Source organism: Mytilus californianus, unplaced genomic scaffold, assembly GCF_021869535.1.
Source record: "Mytilus californianus isolate M0D057914Y unplaced genomic scaffold, xbMytCali1.0.p SCAF_68, whole genome shotgun sequence".
NCBI lineage: Eukaryota > Metazoa > Mollusca > Bivalvia > Mytilida > Mytilidae > Mytilus > Mytilus californianus.
The window spans coordinates 799,444-815,927 of record NW_026262721.1 but is presented as its reverse complement, the minus strand read 5'-3'; the positions used below and the strand labels follow the sequence as shown (position 1 = coordinate 815,927).

Sequence of the window (16,484 nt, the reverse complement as noted above, 5' to 3'; positions counted from 1 at the left end):
TTAGCTCTATATTGATACAGCCAAGGGTAATTTGTAAGACTGTTTGGAATATTATGTCAAGATTCATTTTTAGCGAGTCATTATAATTTTTTTTTTTTTTTTTTTTTTTTTTTTTTTATTCAACAACAACTAATTGCACTTTTTGCTGTTAGCAATGTACTTCACACTAGTCCAGCATTCCAGTAAAGAGTCCCTGTTTGTTAATACCAGAAATCCAGGGTTGTTTCTGGTAAGCATCATTATATTAAATTAACATTAGTTTTAATTTAACAGCTAATTTATAAAATTATCAGCAATGAAATTAACAAGTATATATCAATGGTACTTATTTGTTTTACAATTTACTATATATATCATCTAGCAATAATTTATTTTTGGGTACTGTTTCCGGAAATTTTTCATATTTCCTCCGTAAACGGGTGAATTGTTTTTCTATCAAACATCTTCCTGGTTTTGAAACAAATATTGTCACACCGGCCATGACTTAAAAAATAAAAAAATAAACAGATGTGATATAGCATATTCACAGGTATGTCTGAATTAAAATTTTTCTGTAGTATAAAGAAGATTAAGATTAAATAAATATTTCATTTTTTAATCTTCTTTTTGTAACGGTAAATAGTCTCGTTATCAATCATTTGTTTGTCAATCATCACATGTACATGTACAGTAGCGGTGAAAGGTAGAATTTATATTACTTGATCAGTTCCAGATGTGTAATTCGTAAAATTTTTCTCTTTTATTAATTTATTCATCCATTTATTTTTGCTAGATCATATACTTCTCAAACAAAGAAATTATTTTAACAATTTGGCAGTTTTATCTAGAATACATTTATATTTTGTATTCTTACATTTTGCCTGCAGTTTGTAACTATACATAAATTCTGCTTTAAATACAGCATACACATTTATAGATTCTGTTTTCTGTTCAAACATGTAATTAGCTTTATATATACAAAACATTATTAATGTAATCAAATAATTGATTTCATAATATTGTTCATCATTAATTTTATAACCGAATACTAAATTCTTCAATGTTAGAATATTATTATCAATATTCAGTTTTTCAAGAAGATTTTTTATTTTACTTAAGAAGTCATCAAGAAAGTGACATTTCAGAAACATATGATCATAATCCTCAGTGGTATTGCAATAATGACAATTTGAAGTATTGCAGATATTCCACTGTTTTAATAAAGTTTTACAAGGTAGAATAAAGTGTAACAGTTTCCAACGAAACACTTTATACTTATTTTCTTTCAAATAATGATGAACAAATTTTAATATATTACATGTTGAACTATGAATATACTCAATTTTTAACACTGTTTTCCATCGGTTAAAACCAACAGGCATTTCAATCTCATTCTGAATAAATATATTATAAATTTTTTTAGTGTCTAAATTTTCTAATTTTTCTATATAATTACAATTATTCTTAATGTATAAAACATACTTTGTTTTTACTTTAGTTTTCTTTGAATTTTCTTGTTGTAAAATATTAAGCCATTCGTTTGGAAAGGCTTTCTTCAATTGAGAAAATTCTGACATCCAATTATATTTAATCCTGAGCTTTTGCAAAATATGTTTCTCCAATATGTTACCATTTTCATCTATAATGTCGTTTACATAGATGATATTGCTATTTATCCAGTTTTGAAATAAAAGACTTTTTTTTTATCTTAATGAATTGATTTCCCCAAATTACTTGTTGACGAATAGATTTAAAGTTTTTAGGCTGCTCTATTTTTTTGTTTTTTACCCATGCTTTTACTACATTCAAATAAAATTCTGGCAACTTATTTAAACCTGGAATTGAGTTAATGCCATCAATGTTCATATGAAAGATAAGGAAGTTCTTGCCAAATTTATTAAAATAAAATAATGGTATAACTTTCCAGTTGGCTGAATCTCCATATATTAATCTTTTAATCCATCCAATTTTGATGGATTCTATGTATTTATCTATGTTAATCATTTTTAGACCACCATCTAGCAATTCATAGCTTAATACTTTACGTTTAACTTTTTCTATTTTGCTTTTCCATAAAAATTGATAAATAATTTTTTTAAATTTATCAATATATTCTTTTTCTATGTGTGAAACAGATGCTAAAAAAGTAATATTGGGTAGAATCAGTGATTTGATAACTGTTATTTTTCCCAATAATGTTAGATTTCTTTTCTCACAGTTTTTAATTATTTTCTCAGATTTTTCTAATTGTTTTTCAGCATTGAGTTTTTGACACACATTTTTATTACAACCAAAAAAAACTCCTAAACATTTCACTGGTTTGTCTGTAAAGTTGATGTTTTCATATTTTTCTTTACAGTGTCTATGTTTTCCCAACCAAATGCCTTCTGTTTTTGATCTGTTTAATTTTATAATTTTATTGTTATTCAGATATGGTACATACTCTGCTTTATTTTACTGGAATTCGAGGCCGTTACAGTATTGTTTAAGTTGCAAATCCTTATATGCAACCATCAGATTTATTCAGTTGGCAAAACATTGATTATTCTGTTAAGGGCATACAGTAGCAACAATGTCAAGTCAGAAGTTCATCTACTGTAAGAAAGGATGTCGATGGGCATTTTAAATGCTTGAAAGCAGCATTGAAATGCACAGGATTTCGTAAATGGACAGTAGACAGTGAAGAGAGACACTTCTACCGTTAGTGACCACCGTCATCATGTTGACTATTCACTAATTGAGACAGTGCTAAATTTTAGTATCTGGCATTTGGATCTTATTTTAATTATCAATAACTTGAATATGTTCTATAAAATTGTTATGCCAAGTAGTTACTTTTGAAGCATCATTTCATTTATGATCCCATTTTGAAAAATGAAATACTGGTCTTGTATCTTTCTAGGGTTTCATACATATTTGTAATTGCTAGTAAATCATGTAAATAGAAAAATATTTTCTATAACTTTAAATTTAGACCTTGTCAGAGACGCCATATAGAATGGTGTGTATCGGTCATTATCATTTCATAGTTTATGCCACCTTTTTCAAAAGAATAATATGTTATTTGCATTTGTATCCAAATATTTATTGTTTTAGGGGTCAAATTCTGTCATTTTGACCATGCCATCTTTGATTGCCGCCATTTTTAAAATATTGTCTATGTCCCCGGGTAAAATAAAAAATTTTTAGGCCATTGTTTACATCGCAAAATGAGTTTCACAAATTTGTTAACTTTCTATACCACATTGATAGTGCGTACATATATCAATACAGAATATGACATTTTACTGTACCATTTTGAATTTGGACGCCATTTTGATTATTTATGTATTTATAAAGTTGTGAAAAACAGTACTTGGCATATCTGAAATCAATTTTCTTATTTGTAATATGTACTGAGCTATTGCATATTGGCAGAAGTTTATGATGTTGTATTCCCATTTCCTTACGTCGGCCATCTTTAATTTGGCAGCCATTTTGGATTTTTTTTCCGTTGCTCCATATACACATTTTGTTTATGCTCCTTAATCTTTCACTACTCCAAGCTTCATGCTTTTACCATAAAGTGCTCAATTATTCTTAGATCCGCTGGACTAAGTCTGAATTACGTTCACGTGCAAGCCATTTTGATAGAGTGAACATTTCTATAGTACAGATATATTATTCATGTTATGTAATTGTATGAAAATTATAATTTCAAAATCAAGACTGATTATGAGGTGGTGTGTCTTTATATTATTTTTTATTTGCTTGTTTCAAAAACCCTGTTTTTACAAAGTGAAAGATGCAGGGTTTGCAAATAAAGTCGGATCAATTACAAATTACATGGAATAGTGATTTTAAAATAGTGATAGAAAAATTTATTTTGTATATCAATCCTGTTTTTTCGTTTGATATGTTTTACATTTTTTGTTTTGGAGTATTTTATATTTGACTGTATGATATGAGTTTTGCTCATTTTTGAAGGCCGCACGTTAAAATATAGTTGCTAATTTCTTTGTTATTTGGTCTCTTGTTCTATCAGCAATCATACCATATCTTATATTTATATGAAATATTTTGTATACAGAATGTTCACTATCATGCCATAAATGGTATTAGACTTCATCGTGTCTAATTATAAAAAGAGTAATAAAAAAGTAAACAATCACAAGAAGATGATATCATCTGTTGTTTTCTATGTAGCTTATTGTTGATTATGTCATCATTATAGCGTAAAACTAAGTTAAAAACTAATGATAACTTCTATTCATACTCCATATGAAGTTCTTGTGTGAAGTCATGGAACTTTAAGTAACATTTAAATCCTGCTTTATTGATCATTATTATAATAATGTCGAAAGAATACAATATGGAGGTTTTACTTTAAGTTTCAAATAGAATCAACATAATCATCGATTAATGTAAAAGGGGTCAAGATCAACTGAACCCTGCCAGAAAGACATGTATACATTACAATCATTCCATACACCAAATATGCTTGACTGATTACTAACAGTATTCCATTAATAGACAAAACTTTGACAACTGAACATTGACCAATGAACAATGAACATGACCTAAAGAACATGCAAGATGGACATATAAACGTAACACTCATTATATACATCAACTATAGATGACCTATTTCTTATATTTTATGACAAATGCACAAAATCGGGAAAAAAATGATATTGACAAAGACTCATAATACACAGCTGCGCCACGAGCGCATGATACGCCCTTCGTCTTGTGTGTGAAGTTTTATGCAAAAATCATAAATAGTTTCTGAGATACAGCGCGACATGTTAAAACCCCCCCTTTTTTTAACAAAAAACTCAATAACTCTAAAATAAAATTTTGAATCATCACCAAAAGTAAACAGATCTTTAGATTAATATAACTAAGAAGTGTGTAAAGTTTTAAGGAATACTCATAAACTGTTTATGAGATACGGCGCGACATGTAAAAAAAACACCCCTGTTTTAGTTACAAAGTCCCGAAGCTCAAAAAGTTTTGATCTTATTTTCACCAAATAGTATACAGATCGTTTGACCATCATAAGAAACAACCATGTTAAGTTTCATGAAATTTGGATAGCTGTTCTCAAGTTACGATTCGACATGTTTACGCCGGACAGACAGACGGACGCCGGATATTTGTATAATTTTGACGGGCGTATAAAAATGAGGTCAAATTCAGATTAAACCTGCTATTCAGACATGTACACGTCACCATAATTGCATACACCAAATAAAACTTTGGCAGAAAACCTAAAGATTTTTAGATTAGGGATTGACCATGTCAACTGAACCTTGATCACGGATCCTTAAAATGAGGTCAGGGTAATTTAAACCCTGTCTGACGGACTGATTTTTATAGTTTGGTCACATGTTGTGCTGTATCACCACTGTTTCACTAATGACATAAACATGTTAGGGTAATGTTGAGAGACAATACGGTATTGGGTTTCTCTCATTCTTGAAGTCCATCGGTTGCCTTTAATTGCTTACATCCACTTCATTTGAGAGCAAAAAGTTTTTTCCGCAGATTTAAGATTTTATATTTATATCGGGGAGAATAATGCAAAGAATGTACAATACCGACGACAATGATAAATACAGGATATTGCTACAAATGAACATGGCATAAATTAAATCCACTTTTTCATGCATTCCTAGTTATAGTGAATGAAACCTATTTCAATATTTAAAAATGATTTGACACTAAATGAACGTATAACAGTGCAACTGTCTTATATTTAAGTGCCATAAGTTTGATACCGCCACAGTATGTTACGTATATCTGCAATCATGATAAAATTGGACAAAAGAAAATTATACTGAATTGAAATTGTTAGGAAAAAAGTGCAATAACAAGTCCTTTATAACATTGAAAAATCATAAATTCAAACACATGTAACAAATGCAACACTACTGTCATATTCTTGACGTGGTACGGAAACTTTCCTTATTTAGAATGTGGAATTAAACCTTGTTTTACATGAAGCTAAAATTTGACCCTGCATTTCATTTTTGTCAGAGTCGATACACATATCTGCAGTGTTTAGAGGTACAACTTTGTTTGTTAGTGTTCATATATATTAATTGGAAAACTTGCGTTGACTTTGTTACATTAAGGAAGCTCTCAGAAAGCATATAAAATAGAGAAATCAGGTGAAATGCTTTTGTTTATTTTAGACGCATTTGATTTATAACTTGTTGTTTTCATTTTTAGAAAATTTTGTGCTTTCGATGGTCTTTTCATTTCGGATGGAAATTTTGACTTTTCCACTGTCTACACTTCACTTCCATATAATTCTTATTAAACAGAAGTGTCCATATTTGAGGTATTCTGATTGTGAATGTATTTCCTGCAACACGAATAAAGTGATATAGGGTAATAAAAAGGATATATGAAAATGTGTGGCAGGATCTGCTTACCCTTCCGGAACACCTGAGATCACCCCAAGTTTTTGATTGGGTTCGTGTTGCTTAGTCTTTAGTTTTCTATGTTGTGTTTTGTGTACTAGTGTTTGTCTGTTAGTCTTTTCCTTTGTTAGCCATGGCGTTTTCACTTGTTTTTTATCTACGAGTTTGAATATCCCTCTGGTATCTTTCGCCCCTCTTTTATCGGAATGGGCAATATTTACTGCGGACCTGTTTCTCTATTGTTATGAGTTAAAAATTATGACTAAAATCAGCACAGACCCATCAAAACAACATCTGATACAAAAATTTAATAATACTTTTAGATGTTTGGATGATATATTGCATCTCAGTAATGACGACTTCAGTATTTACACTTAAGAGATATATCCTAATATTTAAACTTAAAATAAAGCTAATACTCACAATGAACAATGGCCTTTCCTTAATCTTGATATCTATATCATTAACGGGAAGCTTAATTTCAAAATTTATGATAAAAGAGATGACACAGTCTTTCAATCAGTTTAAGTGAGGTCTGGAACTGGCATGTCAGTAACTGCTAGTAGTCTTTTGTTAATTTATGTATCATTGTCATTTTGCTTAGTTTCTTTTGTTACCTATTCTGACACCAGACTCAGACTTCTTTTAAACTGAGTTTTACTGTGCGTATTGCAGTGTGTTTTTATACGACCGCAAAAAAAATTTTGGGATCGTATAATGGTATAATGTCGTCGTCGTCTGCGTCTGCGTCGTCGTCCGAAGACACATTGGTTTCCGGACAATAACTTTAGTTGAAGTAAATGGATCTCTATGAAATTTTTTAAGAAGGTTCAATACCACAAAAGGAAGGTTGGGATTGATTTTGGGGATAGTGGTCTTAACCGTTAAGGAATTAAGGGCCCCAAAAGGGGCCCAGAACAAGCATTTTTCTAGTTTCAGGATAATAACTTGTGTATAAGTATTTTGATTGCCCTGAAATTGTACCACAATGTTTAATTCCACAAATAGAAGATTTGGATTCATTTTAGGGGTTATGGGGGCCAACAATTTAGGAATTAAGGGCCAAAAAGGGGCCAAAAACAAGCATTTTTCCAGACAATAACTTGTGTGTTAGTGTATGGATCTCTCTGAAATTGTACTACAAGGTTCCATACTACAAAGGACAGGCTTGGATTGAGTTTTGGGGTTATTGCTTCAAGGGGGGTTCAAAAAGTTGGGGGGGGGGGATTTTTTCCCAATTTTTATAAGGGAATCATATTTTTTTTCAAAACTTTTAAAATTTCGAATTTTTGAAAAGTTTCACGAAGAAATCTTCAATTGCACAGTATTGCGCAATGGATTTATAAGATCTTTGACCACCTTTATTTTGTGTCAGAAATCTATATTATGTAAAAAAAAATTGATCACAATCCAAATTCAGACAATATCAAGCTTGAATATTGTGTCCAAACTTGCCCACACTGTTCAGGGTTCGACCTCTGCGGTCGTATCAGGCTACGCTCAGCGAAGCATTTTATTCTACATTGGATAGAGGTAAAGGGGGCGGGGGAGTTACGATCTCCTAAAACTTATTTAACCCCGCCGCAATTTTGCGCCTGTCCCAAGTCAGAAGCATCAGGCCTTTGTTAGTTTTTTATGATTTTAAATTTCAGTTCATTTATATAATTCGGGGTTGAGTATGACATCCATTATCACTGAACTAGTACACATATTTGTTGAGGGGCCAGCTGAAGCACGCCTGCGGGTGGAGAATTTTCTCGCTGTGTTGAAGAAACCATTGGTGGCACTCGGCTGTTTCCTGCTTTTTGGTTGGGTTGTTGTCTCTCTGACACAATCTTCATTTCCATTCTCAATTTCATATTTGCAAGATTTACATAGTGGAGCTGTGATGATATAATTACAGCTTTAAATGTACTCTTTGACATGTACGTTTCGGCAATAAATCTATTGACAGGTAATAAGTATTCATATGGGCTCCAATTGCGCCCCTTTAATATAAAAATTGATCATGTACCGTAATGAATTATAGTTTATGGACGAGATAAGTATAAATCTGTTCAAATTATATCTTATCTTACAGTCAACAACACTTCCAGTTTTCATGATGATATTTTTGCGTTAAACAATGAAGAATTCTTAAAGATATCGCTGAAATTTACCCAAAGAAATTTACTTTATACTATTCAAATATGAAGAACAATAACTGCCCCTTTCTAGATTTGGATATTTCAATTTTACAACGTACGAAATAAAATATGAAAAAGGAACGATTCTTTGTTCGCTATTGTTAACTTTCCTTTTTTGGACTGTTGTGTTCCTTTGTAATCGTCTTACGGTGTTTCCACATCCCAACTCGATCTCTGTTCCCATGATTGTAGTGAAATTTCAATAAAATTAATCTATTTATAACTTGTAAGTAATAAAATAAAGGATTTTGTTAAAATAATCGCTGAAATGTTTACGAAGATACAAATATTTGGTGAGCAATTTTGGCTGTATCTGATATTTTAGTCTTAGATACACGATTTTTGCTATTATATGTTATTGGATTTGAAGTATTTTTTAATATCTGTAATTACCCTCAGATTTGAACTTTAAATTATGTCTCTGTTTTTGGAAAAGGAGACGCAAGTCATCACAAGAGGATTTTGGGTTGTTTAATTTTTTTTTGTTCGTTGTTATTGTGCTGTGTATCGATACAACTATAAAGCCCTTTGCAACTGTGTTCTATAGTTTGTTCTTATGTTGTGCTGTTACTCAACTGTAGCAAGGAGTGTTTATGATTCATACCACATATTCGTTTTTTTATAAGAGGCTTGTGAACAGAAAATATCGTGCTAAAAAAAGTGTTTTTCTTTACGTTCACTTCAAATTACTTTTTTTGGAAAATGACATGTTTAGTGAAATTTCATCTGTTGTACTGTAACAGTAAAACACTGCATTCATTTTTAATTGGAAAAAAAGAACAAAAGTAAATTCTTCTACGTTTTTTTTTAATGTAAGGTTATCTCTGTTATCATCGTATGATAACGTGCGTCTTAAAGGAAAGACATAACTGTATTCTTCTGTTTTTAGTACATTTTATATTTTTCTTGTTATAAACCAATTAATATCCTTTATATTATGACTAAGAGAAAGAAATTGACAAGGAGTGTCGGTAAATATTAAACTGTTACGTAACGACAGAAAATAAGTTCAGCTTTCTGATTGTGGCAATTCCATTTCTGTGAAACAAAATGCAAGCAACAGATGCATATTAAAATTTTGTTCTAAGGAAGCTTTCAAACAATGGTTCGCATTTGTACAGCTGGAGACATCACTGAACGTTTTACGGAGGCATCACGTGCGTCTCTGCTGACTGTGATTGAATGTCTGCGAAACAAATTTCCACAGATATGTTCTGATTGACATACACAAAATCCTCTCTTCCTAACCTTGCTTTTACATCACCGAATGAGTCTTCTCATCGATTTAGTAGGTACATGAGTAGCAAGTCAAAGGGGAAGATGTCGAAAACTCAAAAAAATCTTGAAATATATTGCATCCTGTTTATGGAATTTAGAATATTGCTTATTTTCTCGTCGTTTCTCGGTTTTTGGTAACCATATGACTATTTCATATCATTAAACGGAAAAACATAATTTGATATGCAAGATTTTATTTTTATTTGAAAAATTGAAGAACTTTTTTTACGAATTGTTTGTACTTTCAGTTCAATTGATGACCTATTTTAAAATAATCCGATCAGTAATATTTTTTGATTACAGAAAAATGCAGTATTTTTCGATTTTCAGTTATAGTTGAACGAGCTGGGTTTTTATTAACGCAAAAATTTACAAAATGTGAGAAATGTATTGTTACTTTATTTGAAATGCATAGCCTCGGAATGCTTGGAAGGTGTATAATTGAGGAGTTTCAGTGCGATCCCATATGGTAACAAATATTTTTTAGTTTGACTGATATCTTTGGCAATCACTTCATTTGCTAAATACGTCTGTTTATGCAATTTTATTTGAAGTCGTTTGGAATATCTAATGTCAAATACATCTGAAATAAAATAAAAATCGTCCATAGTCACATGTCCATTTACTAAGGTTGCAAGTCACCTCTTGTCGTTGGTTATTTAGCAATGCTTAGCAACATACCAGCAGCGCCTGTATAGGGAGTATATATCTCCCAATTGATACGATATACAAGCTCGGAAATATCGTATCATGATTTCCTTGATGGGGGGTTGCTGCTCACAAGGAAGCTTTTAAACCAAGAGTTCCAAATGGTGAAGTTGATATCATCCCTTCCTAAATTTTACCGACACCTTCACGAGTTGGTTGACCGTCATGGAATATCCGTTTCACAGATGATATCGGATATGTTCCTTGTGTCGTAACTACAATCTAATAATGGTAGACATAGTTTCTGATCTACATAAGGGTAGGTTGCTTTGTAAAGATCTAACTTGCTTGTTTGTGAAAAAAATTGCTAAGTGCTGGTTTATTATATATAATAAGCAGACTGAGTTACACATGGATATTCAGACTATAATCACGTATGTGTTTAATGATTTTGATTTAGAGTAGGGAGATTTGGATGATATCGGATATGTTCCGTATTTCGTAACTACAATCCCCTTCCAAATTAGACTATTTACCGGGTTTATAATAACATAATCATCACAAAGGGTGCCACATGTGGAGCAGGTTCTTTTTTCTCTTCTGGAACACTTAAGATCACCACCAGTGTTTGGTGGGGTTCGTGATACTTCGTTTGTAGTTTTCTATGTTGTGTCTTGTGTACTTTTATTTGTCTGCTTGTCTTTTTTTCAGCCATGAAGTTGTCAGGTTAGGTTCGATCTATGAAATTGAATGTACCTCTGGTATCTTTCGACCCTCTTTTAGGGTGTGTAATTAGAGTTTTACCGTGTATGGAATACCACTTTGGATGAAAAGGTTGTATTTCTGCTAAGAAAAACGGAACGTATTTGTATATTTTCCTACATATATATATGTAAAGCCTACCATGTAATGATAATGTAAGTGAAACGATCCTTCTTATTAATTCCCGTGATTTTACTCACCTTAAGAAAAACGACGTGGATGACAGGAGTGACAAGAACTGATGCCCTTTCATCATGTTAAGTGAATTTGAAATTAATCCATGATTAGTTTGTGGTTTTTATTTTTGAACCCTTAGAAATCTGATACCTCTTGCAGTTTCTTAGTTAAAAAACTGCGTGGTTTGTTCCCATCAAGTTTCGTTTACCGTCTGTCAAGGTAAACTGTCCGTAGTTTTGTTTTTCATTGGTCTTATTTGGATCAGGTAAGAAGGTAAATAGTGCTATATATATATATAGATTCTACCACTGCATCAAGTGTGATACGATATTTATCCATTCGAGACAGTTAAATTTTCAAATTAAAAACGCGAGGCTCGGCGAGCGTTTTAAATATTTAAAATTTAACCACCGAGAGTGGATAAATTTCGTATTACACGAGATTTGGTGGTAGAATCTATTTCTCTAATGATTTTCAAACAATATGCAGGCAAACTTATTCCGTCTTTTCGAATGATCTGTAAAAAGATGTGTTCTTTATATGTGACGTCATCAGGCATGGTCGCCTTTTTTCATGCCGTCACAATAGGAAATTCAGAGGAAAGGAAGTAAATTCAAAGTCATAATCGGATTTTAACCAATGAAGAACTGAGATCAAACGAACCACACGTTGATTATTTTTTTTTTATACAATGGGTGCAGAAAGGGATAAATTGACGACGAATTAGAGAAATATATATATATTTATATATATATATATATATATTTATGTGTGTAGTGTTATATAAAAAGTCTAAATAACAGCCCAACAATGTTAGATCTGTACATTTGCGGATGCAATTGTTTTGTTCTTCTTCCTTGTCCGGGATTCAAACTCATGCTACTGAGATACCGTGATACTAAATCGCCTTGCACTATGCCCGACGCGCTAGACCACTCGACCACCTATGCTCGACAAAAGTCAAGCTTTCGGTGGCCGGGTGTTACCTTTACTCGTCAGTTTGTATCTAGCGTCCTAACACAGTACGTAATATATAAGGCATGAAGATGGAATTTTTACAGATGAGCTGAATTATCTATCGTAAATAATCTTACAAATTAATGTAGGATGCAGACATATTATAAGTACGTCTCAGCCAGTGAAACACAACGACATATTTCATCCAATGGATCACCATTTATGGTGATACAAGCCTGAAAACACATACTGTACTAGTATATACAATTCGTATAAACAACAATATATATATATATATATATATATATATATATATATATATATATATATATATATATATATCATGTGTATTATATACTTGTTTTTTGTTCTTAAAAAACATATTTATAGCAAAAGGCTGTGGTACAGATGATTTTCACAGATATTTTTTTAATGAAACAGAAGTAGCACCATCGATGGCACTTTTTGCACAAGAAGTTTCATCTTGGTGTTTTCTATCATAAGTTCGTGTGTAGTGTACTGTATGATTTTATCTTATCTGTTCATCCGATTATGTATATGTGTGTTTGTCTTTCACATATGTTCATCATTACTTCCTTACTATCCGCTTCCTTTTTCTGTAGCACGAAGAAAAACGCCATCGTTGTCAAAGGGTCTTTTTTTATCTTGCAAAAGAATCTTGTCATATAATCGAAATTTAGAAATCTAGTGATATAATATTGTATTAAGTATGATCTATAGATTCATACTATACAGACATGTTCACAATGCAATCATTTTGAGAGTATAATTTACGTATTGCAGATATTATATGAGAAATACATCTTAACAAAAAAGAAGTGAAAGTGTGAGCTACTGCTCACTGATGATACCCGCGCCCAAACATTTCGATAAACTGGAAGTTGTTGAGTGATGAATCTGAAAACAGACCATACGATGTAGATGACTCATATAAAAACTGAAACAAAATTTCAGAAATCCATGTATTGCAATTCCTGTGACAGGTGCGACGAAAATTTTCAACTTGGGTATCATGTGTAAAATAATAAAAGTGTTCGTTTGACAGGAAGTTATTGAGTGATGGATCTGAAAACGCATCACAAGGTATAGCTGACTTAAATAAACTTTGAAACCGAATTTCAAAAATCCTTATGATGCAGTTCCTAAGAAAGATGCCACGAAAAATATTGATTGGACGGATGGACGGACAGACAGAGGTAAAAAAGTAAATTCCCACTTTTTAAAGCGGGGTATCATAACAAACTGTACCATGTAAATGAAATCAATGTAAGTTTGAACTCTGCAAGAAAGACATGCAAACCTTAAAATTATTTATACACCAGATATAGTGACAAATTTGAAATAGTATATACGTAACAATCCACATTAACCAATGAAAAATGAAAGAGAGAAGAGATGCAAATGAAACATGCCAGAGTGATGTATTCATCTTACTATCATTACATCATCGTATATAGTTGATTAATATCTGTACAGTGTATAAGATAAAAACTTGATCATTCCACTTTTGTATTTGTGGATATTGTGTTGTTGACCATTTTTGGCTTTTACAGTTTTTCTTTATCTCCAGTAGTTTTTTCCAAATACATAAAAAGTGTAAACATCGTTATTCTTAGGATTAATACACCCATTACAACTAACTATTTCACTAATGTTGACTTTTTGTCTGTTTTCAGTTGTTGCATATCTTTTTACAGTCTACATTTTTTCTATAATAGTGTTAGTATACCATGGGAAAAAATCGATGGAAATGATTAATAAAGATGATTATGTTTTTAAGGATTCTATTGCTAATTTAAGTCATATTGGTATATTTGCAGATTGTGTCTTGTTGATTATATTTTCTATGCTGAACAATTTCTTTACTATGAAATTATCAGAATCAAAATGTCAAAACAGTATATAATAGCATTATTGAAGGACAATACCACCAATAAGAAATCGACGTACCCTAATCAGATATGTTAACAAAAGTGTAGATCTTGTCCTTCTGAAAACTGTTTATGTGCACAGTTTGTCGTTATCTACTGTACTAATTAACGAAAAATGCACAAAAAGTGAACTCGTTGGTTATGAAAAAAAAATTATTTATAAATTTCTCTAGATCTGTCAATATTTTTACGGTAATAGACAAAAGCAAAAAAAAAAGAAAAATAGAAAATTTGTCTTTTCATTGCATTATTTCATTTGGGAATTTGTTTTACAGTATTAATGTTAAAGAGTGTAGATATATATATCAACATTTGAACATATCTGTCCCTTCTCGAAAATAAACTATAGCGGTTATCCTGATAAAACACGAACTTGTATTTAACACCTGTGTTCTATATATCATAAAGTTTATCATGCAGGCTGAGATATTTTATTATAAACTAATTATAATTATTAAGATTGTGATAAAACTAGGTTTAAAAAACCCAAGTAGTTTTATTTGAGTCGATTTTGTAAAAGTTTGATAATGATGTCGACAACGACAGACGACGGACGCCAAATGATAACAATAACTCAATTGATCAGGTGGTTCAGACCCCAAAATGCCTGTAAGCAATAAGTAAAAACCTAATAGGGTAACAAAAATGTCATGTATCATCACTGATAACGACAGAGAAGTTTTCCATTGTTAACATAATACCGTTTAAAACGAATTTAATAAAATATTAACTTTACGATATGTTTTTTTTGTCTTTACATCATGGCTTTGGTATAAGTTATGAAACACAAAAGAGAAATGGTTAATTCACAATGTTCACCTTTTTATCCATTTTAAGCTCACCCGGTCAAAAAGGGCCAAGTAAGCTTTTCTAATCACTTGGCGTCCGTCGTCCGTCGTCGTCGTCCGTTAACTCTTACAAAAATCTTCTCCTCTGAAACTACTGGGCCAAATAAAACCAAACTTGGCTTAAATTATCCTTAGGGTATCAAGTTTAAAAAAATGTATCTGATGACCCTGCCAATCAACCAAGATGGTTGCCATGGCTAAAAATAGAACATGGGGCGGGGGGAGGGGGGGTCTGGTAAAATCAGTTTGGCTTATATATCTGAAACTGAAGCATTAAGAGCAAATCTGACACACACTGAAAATGTTCATCAGGTCAAGATCCATATGCACTCAATTTCCCACACGCATCAGACAACCTGTTGTTGTGTTGCTGCTCTGAAGTGGTAATTTTAAGGAAATTGCGATTATTTGTTATTATTTTGAATTTTATAATAGATAGAGACAAACTGTAAACAGCAAAAAGTTCAACAAAGTAAGCTCCACAATTAAGTCAGCATTATCAAAATAGTCATTTACCCCTTCAGGAGTTATAGCCCTTCAAATTCTATTTTTCACAATTTTTCGTAAATTTTTGTACTCTTTTACAAAAATCTGTTCCTCTGAAACTGCTGGGGCAAGTGCATTATAGATAGAGATAACATGTAAACAGCGAGAATGTTCAGTAAAGTCAGATTTACCATCACCAAAACAGAGAATTTTTCATGAATTTTATTCTAGTCTTTAATGTTGTAGAGCGTCCTTTCCTTAATATACACTGCAGCAGGTAGAACAAGATGGACGACACATGCTCTTTAGAGTATCTAGTATTTTTGTTGTTGTTGGTTTTCATCAATTTTCCTACGATACGATATAGTTGTGCCCTAGCTTAATACTGTCATGTATTCGCAGTGTTTGATCTTTTTTTTAATTATATACTAGACTATCTAAAATTATACTCATTGTGCATGTTGTGTCCTATTCACGGTTGTGACATTTTGACTGATTCGGTATTTACATGTCGAAAGATGAGTGCATAGCAGGAGACGCATCCCTATAATTCCTAGGAGTCTTGCGATTCAGCCATAAGCTGCGTTTTACTTAGATGCATCTGATGAATCGATTTGAGATCTGAACATCGTAAACTATTGTTGCCTATATTTAACTAAGAAAAAAAATGTGTCTAATTCAAAATTAAGAAAAGCTTCTTAAATGTAATACAGTATAAGTGAAAACGAATCCAACCTGATAATAATGAACAAATGACTAATTATGGCATTAAAGAAAAAAAAAAACAACAACAAACAAATG

General features: G+C 31.7%; 1 long non-coding RNA gene across 1 annotated transcript; it reads left to right on the top strand.

Annotated features, from left to right (window-relative positions):
* Positions 1 to 170: 170 nt before the first annotated feature.
* On the top strand, positions 171 to 4,140 carry LOC127707378 (uncharacterized). Its single transcript, XR_007984833.1, has 2 exons — positions 171 to 529; positions 2,410 to 4,140. It is a non-coding gene; the product is annotated as an uncharacterized LOC127707378 (long non-coding RNA).
* Positions 4,141 to 16,484: the final 12,344 nt, after the last annotated feature.